The sequence below is a fragment of the Corvus brachyrhynchos genome, unplaced genomic scaffold, assembly GCF_000691975.1.
Source record: "Corvus brachyrhynchos isolate BGI_N302 unplaced genomic scaffold, ASM69197v1 scaffold33, whole genome shotgun sequence".
In the NCBI taxonomy this organism is placed as follows: domain Eukaryota; kingdom Metazoa; phylum Chordata; class Aves; order Passeriformes; family Corvidae; genus Corvus; species Corvus brachyrhynchos.
The window spans coordinates 743,999-751,381 of NW_008237254.1; the positions used below are offsets into that span (position 1 = coordinate 743,999).

General features: G+C 37.9%; 1 long non-coding RNA gene across 1 annotated transcript; it reads right to left on the reverse strand.

Moving 5' to 3' along the window:
* Positions 1-291: 291 nt before the first annotated feature.
* On the reverse strand, positions 292-7,377 carry LOC108445748. Its single transcript, XR_001860705.1, has 2 exons — positions 3,681-7,377; positions 292-1,651 (listed from the first exon to the last, which is right to left on the reverse strand). It is a non-coding gene; the product is annotated as an uncharacterized LOC108445748 (long non-coding RNA).
* Positions 7,378-7,383: the final 6 nt, after the last annotated feature.

Sequence of the window (7,383 nt, forward strand, 5' to 3'; positions counted from 1 at the left end):
TGAGCGTCTGGGTTTCCCCTCTATCGCGACAACTGACCAGAGAAATAAGCATATCACGCATGAGGGAATCTCACATAGGTTCATGTCTTGCTTATCTTTCTTCATACAAGCCAGAAGAAATTTAGTTTTGATGGCACGGTGTTGGACTTCATATCCCTGATATATTCCAAATTCACTCAGTGGCTTGCTGTCCTTTTCCATAGGTGATAATTTTTAAGAGAGAATTACCTCTGCAAATACCTAACATATACCTAAAGGACATTTGCCAGATCTCAGCACTTTCTCCTGTTGTTTTCTTAACCTGGTTGAAGGAACTTCCAGAGGGAATCTTTTGGCATGTAAATAGCAGTAAGATATAAGGAAGTAAACTGGAAAAAGAGTAAATACATGACAACAGAGAGAAAGATGTGTTGCTGTTTTAAGATTTAAATGCATTTCTAAGGCTTTCCATAGAGAGGATTAATTAAATCTGTCTGAAAAAAATGGTTGGATACCTTTCTTCAGAGACCACAAGCAATGCATGGACTCCTTTGTTAGATGTCAGAGTGAAAGTGGATGTCTGAACCAGCTGCGGTCTTTTCAAGAAAGAGCAATTTGCACATCATCTCCAAACATTCCATGTTGGTGGGATCCTGTCTCCTTCTTTCTGGAAGAAGGACCAAGTTTGTGATCTCTCCTTTCTGGCATAATACCTAGTGTCTCTTTTGTTCTCTAATGGACAAGTAAATCCTGGGTTAATGAGGAGTAATGAAAATATGTTAACTAAGTCTTCAAATAATCAAATCATAGAATCAGGAGACCATAGAATGACAGAGTGGTTTGTATTGGACAGGACACTAAATACCATCTAGTTCCAATTCCTTCACCATGGGCAGGGACATATTCCACTAGACCAGGTTGCTCAGAGCCCCATCCAGCCTGGCCTTGAACACTTCCAGGGATGGGGCACCCCCTGCTTCTCTGGGCAACTACTTCCAGTGCCCCATCACCTTTTTACAGTAAAGTTCTTCCTTATGCCCAATCTATACCTATGCTCTTACAGTTTAAAACAATTGTCCTGCCACAGCAGGCCTTCACAAAAAGACCTTTCTTTGTCTCTAATTTAGAGAATATTGTGAAGGGTCATATCCAAGGACTTAGGGTACCTCAGATACACACATCAGTATCTCTTATCTTGTCCACTTACATAGCTCCTCCATTATTAAAGGCCACTGGAGTAGTCCAGTACATTCTACTCTTGGTAAAGCCATGATGTCTGTCTCTAATCACCTCCCTATATTCCATTCACCTCAACAACACTTACAGGAGTATCTGTTCCCTATCTTACTGGGTAATGAAGTGAAGATGACTGGTCAGTATTCCCCACTATTCCTCCTTTTTACCCTTTTTAGAAATGGGAGTATTATTCCCTTTTCTTCAGTCACTGGGTGCTTCACCTCTCTGCCATGACTTTTCAAATACAATGGGGAGCAGCTTAGTAATTATATCTTCCAGGTTCCTCAGGACCCTGGGGTTCAATTTTTCTTCTCATAGACTTGTATATATTCAGATTCCTTAGGTGGTCTCTAACTTGACCTTCTCTTAAGATGGGACTTTGTTCATCCAGTCCTTGTCTTGAGGTTCAGGGACTTGAAAATGTAAGAATAACAGCCTGTGAAAAATAAGAAAAAAGAGTACATCAGCCTTCTCTTTTCAGGATACATATACCTGGACCCACTGCCTGTGCATTTCCTTCTTACACTTTATTTTGACTAGGAGGTCCTCACTCAGCCATGCTTCTATCCTTTCTTTGTTGCCTCATTTCTTACACATAGCATTTTAGTTTCAAGAAAAACATTAGTTTCCATCTCTGTTCTGCTCCTGTATCCCTGAGGGCAATTTTGCAGGGGGTCTCTTCCACTAATTCCATGAAGAACCGAAGCCTTGCTCTTCTAAAATTCAGGGTCTTATTGACTGATAGTTTGATAAAAAGTGCAGTATTATGGTGAGTTTGGCAGATTGTTAAATTTGTTCTATATCCACAACTGGGTAGCTTTATTTTTAGTCTTAGAGAAACGAAGACTTCAGCAGATTCTGTGGGACATGGTAGAAAATGGGGGCAAAATTTACACTGCTTTTGCAAAGCTCAGTTAGTATTTAAACATTCAGTAATAAACCTAAAATATTACATAAGTATTAAATAGATCAGTTTCATTTCTTTCACTATCTCTCTTACCAGTACCATAACTTCATTCTTTTACATTAATTTTGAATGCGTGATTGATTTTACTGAATGAAGCAATGTGAGAGCTGGCTTCTATCCCACATCCCACCACTACTTGATATGGCACACAGTCTTGCTCACGTTATATATTTGTGCCTGAGTAATCTCCCTCAATGCTCATTTGAGGCTACATCCTTGTCCAAAATATTAAATTTTGTAATATCTTGCACTGTGTCTAATAATTAGCTTTTAAGGAACCCACTATGAGTTATCCCATGACAAATTGAGTTACCTGGTTTTTCAAAAGGTGTGGATGCATGATTCAACCCATTAAAAAATGCTTTAAGCATGGTATAACACTGGCAAGTTTACTGTAGATAAATCCCAGCTAAATGTTGACAGTTTTTCAAGCGCTTATTTTTCAGTGTTTGTTTTCTACACTTTAAAATAAAATCTGCTTATTTATATACAGCTGCCACAGCATGATTTCCTCTGGCTTGAAGAATTATCTGTTCATGTGATTCGGAATGCAGTTACCTTTAAAAACCAATGTTAGCATAGAATAAATGGATTCTAAAAGTTAAACAACTGTTGTTTGTTCAGTAGACTTTGTTAGCAGATTTTGCCTTGTTCTAGGCAAACAATCAGTTATATGTATAGTCAATTAGGCACATGTATGCAAAGGACAATTTGACTTCACTACTCTTCTCTATCTTCTTACATCTCCTATTATGGCTATTCTTCTTTCAAGGTTTTGTAACAAAGAACAACCTGATTTCCCTTCTTTTCATTGTGCCTGTGGTTCATTTTCTAAAATCTGTGAATATTTTGTAGTTTAATCTTGAACGGGAAAAGTGAAAGTACATCTTAAATGCATATAATTTAACATCAGCACAACCCTCCAGAGCAAAAAAGACTACTCATAGACTTTCTTAAAACATTTTCATTTACTGGTATCTCTGTTTCTGTAAAAAAGTTATTTTGCAGTAAGAGAGATTAGCCTTTTGGAGTGATGTATCTCACTAGAGACCATATCTGCAGCTTAGTCATTAGGTCTTTCAGCAAAACATGTCAGAATTTAGTAGTGAGCTGGGATCTACTCTCAGTCACAGCTTAATACAATTAAGTATGAACAATGAATGCAAATCCACTGTTTTCCTACACTAAATTCTTAGGAGACAATCTAAGGATGGAATGTAAGTTCTAATTCTACTCTACTTAAAACTTTTTTGGGAAGTCTTTTGTTATTACCACAGACATCTGACATCTTTTTTCTCAGAACAAACAAGCAAACAAATAAAAGGTAAGTACAGGAAAAATCCCAACCCTTCAGAGAGACCTATCTAGCTATCCCAGAGGCAAAAGGGCAAGAGCAAGATTATTTAAAGACACACAAAAAGCCATAGGAGAAATAGACACAATTTCCCAAGGACAGTTACTTGAGTTGTCACATTTGAATTAATGACAACTGGATTACCTGCATTGAGGCACAAGTGATCACTCATACATAGGTTCAGCCATGTCAGATTTCTCTTACACTTGAAGGATAGTGTGTATCTAGGATAGCAGCGCACAAATAGATGAGATAGACACAACAATAAACATCTTCTGTTCTGAAACAATGAGAAACCACTTTCAGTGGTACACAATATATGCCTTCACTCTAGATAATGTTATGAATAATTTTTCTTCAAAACATTGACATAAATTACTGTCCTACCAGAGGTGGAGATGAACATTCTTCACACATAGGAAAGGCATTACATAAACCGCAGTGGCCCAAAAGCTTACCTCATCTGCAGTCTGCAGAGACAATCTACTGCACAAGAGTTGAAGTTGAAGCTAGTTGAAGCTAGCTTTTTGGTAAAATTAAGCCTCCAATATAAAGATATTTGTTTTGTATAGTTTTGCTTTATACCGACATTCTACATGTTACAAGTTATACATGTTGGTTAATGTATACCTTAACAACAGCTGCGTTACATGTCTTTATAATATATATCCTTTTCACCGGGACCCTTTTTTAAATTGAAATTTGTCTTGGTGAGTGTTAGGAAAAAACCTGGGAAATAGTGATGAATGGAAGTGCAGCCTGAAGGAAATCATGGGCTGATTTCTATCCTCAAAAGAGCTCTTCAAAGGCTTTCATTCTTTTTGCTGCCAGCATGCTGCTCCATTTGCAAAGTAAAATCTCCCTGCAGCTCTCTAGTGTGTGATGCAGTCTGTAATTTTACATATGCAAGAGAATAAAGAGAAAGTTTGTATCTTGTTTTTCCTAAGAAAAAAAACCAACCAAAAATTTAACCAAAAAACCAAGGTAAAAGGAAAGTAAGTATCTGTAGCAAAAATAGAGTAAATTGTGCTCAAAGCAAAGAGCTCAGAGCCTGGAATGAATTTACCTATCTAAAATACTTCATCAAGATATATGATACTGACCTTCATGATTTAATATTTATTATTGTTGCTTGCCAGTAACAATATTATTGTGTTAGGGAAGTATAAATAAGAAGACTGTATGACTCAAAAAGTTTTTGCACAAATTGAAACAGTATTTTCTCACAGATCTATAAATGGCAGGCAGTGATGGTCCAGCATGGTTCAGGCACGGATAATGAAAAATTTCAAGATAAATTTGCCACAATGCAAGAGTTTAGGACACTAATTTAAGTTTATTCCTGTATAGAAGGAAGCCCAAGTACTTAATCATGAGATTACAACCACAAACCAAACATATCTTTTTATTTAACTTTCATGTCAAAGGTCTAAAATCAATTGCTTTAGAGTGTACCTAATCTCAAAACTCTTCAAGTCCTTGCTAAATTTGGACCTAATGCAAATGAAAGGATTTGAAGCTAAAGACACCCCCACAGTTTTATTTCCCACGAAAAACTATAATAAAAGTAGATATCCAGTCAAGCAAGATGAGAAATAATTTCTCAACTCAGTGAAGTCAGTCTTACGGGAGTCCAGTATTTTACAGGATGTGGGGTTTACTTTGTTTATTTCTCAGTACTTCACACTAAGAGGTAACAGCATAAGTCACAGAATAAAGTCTAAAAGTTATTTTGTTTTTCTGTGTTAGAAACTTTCAAATTCAAAGGACAGGATACTCTAAGTCAAGTCTCAGATTTCAGAAGGAGGCAAAAATTAAACATCACATTTTAATGTACTCATTTTTATTGCCTTTGTGAAGCAATATGAAAACAGGACTCAAAGTAATAATGCAGTATGAGTAAATCAAGGAAAATTCAGTAGAATTATATAGACAGTCATTAAACATTAAGGTAGACTGCCTTAAGTTAACCATAAAGAAAACCAGGACATTTGACAGGTTCTACTCAAATTAATGACTTTGATACAAAGGTAGTCATAAAAAGCTGAGATTTTAATATATTTTCTCTAATTTTGAAAAAAAGGCTTTTAAAATTCAGAAAGGAAACTTTAAAGACTATCCTCATAGTAGGCCCCAAGTTCAGTCTCTTTGCCAGTTTCTTTTCAAAGAGTTGATAACGTATCTTTTCAATGCTTTTCTCTTTTTTTCCCCCCCCCAAATACTTTGATTCCTTTCATTACAACCTGTAAGCCAGAAATTCTGCACTTAGAAAATGGGCTGAATTTGTAGGCCCTTGCATTGTCATAAAATAAGACCTTCTAATTCAGGAAACATTCACATCCTAAAGACTATATTGAGGTCCTCCAAATCCTTGTCCATGCTTTCTTTTGAAAAGATTGCTTTGAGAACATATTAATCTACACCAATTAAAGAATTTGCATAAGAGCAGCTAGCATGGGAAACTTCTAGAATAGGACTTAGCCCCCTGTGACAAACTGCAAAGTTGCACCCTTTGGTAATGTCACGTAGAGCTTAAAGTGGGGGCAAGCCTTTGGGTTGGCCCTGCCTCAGCAACAGGTGTTGATCAGTTTGTTATTTCACAAAACCACCGTGTGCTTTGCTCAGGGCAAATCCTGGAATCCTTAGACCAGGCCTTTGCACTTAGAGTGTTCATTTTCATGATTGAGATCAATAAGGAAGGGAAGTCTGGCAGAAACTTTGATGATGGTTTGTTATGACAAAGAGCTCTACAAAAAAAAGCTGGTGTGACTCTGCAAATCAGTTGGAGCCAATAAGTCACCATTTCTGTTCAAAGAGCTTAATATTTCTTGTCATCAAAGAATGAAAGCGCCTTTGGGACACATTAATCACTAATTTCTTGCTATGTCCTATAGCCCCATCATGGCAAATTTTCTGAAGAAGAAGGACCAGGCAACTAAGACCAAGCCAGAACTCCACTGATGTGCTTTAATTTATTAGTGTTAATAAGCTTTCAAAAATTAATTCGTGATGCATTTTCCATTTTATAAGAAAAATGCTTCATCTTGATAACACATCTACCCTTTTTAGAAATACTGAAACACCCATCAAAGACCCACTTACCCAGACTTGTTGTCATAAAGAAGTCAGTGGCTCTACTCAAAAAAAAAGTATTATTTTAATCTGAAGGTGGCAGAATTATATTTTACCATATGAATTTTTTATATTTCTAAGGAGCAATAAGACAGTCCTGTTTGATAAACGAATACTTCATCACAAAGTCCCTGAAAAACAATACAGATTTGGGTCCTAATTTTTCCATTTTACCTATGCAGATAAATCTCTTGAAGGTCTCCTGCACAAACCTGTTCAGCAAGAGATGCTGATCAGGGTTCCCATGCGGTGGGTATATGTGGTTGACATAACAGCTCATTGTAACATATGCCCAAGCTTCAAGTCCCTGTTTTATGTTATGAATTCCACTGAAAATATCGTCTCATTCAAGTACGCTGGAGCTCTAGACAAGTTTACAACCACAATCACGTTCGCCTTAGATTCTTCGTTACCAGGATCTGCCTTGTGCCATCCCCAGCACCCATCCCTCGGAGGATACCATACCGTGGCTCCCTTCTATCCTGAGCTGGTGTTACACCCTACACCCGGAAAAGGGCCTGCAGAGCTTTCCCCTCAATTCGCTGACCACCGCTTGCGACCCCGCAACCACAGCCTTTCCCCTCCCAGCACGAAGGGGCTTCACCCCCCGGGACTGATTGCACAGGGACCCGCCCACTCCTGCCCGAGGCCAGTCAGAGGGGCACGGGGCGCTTTGTTCCCTCCCCGCTGGGCTCTCACGGCTCGGACCCCTCCA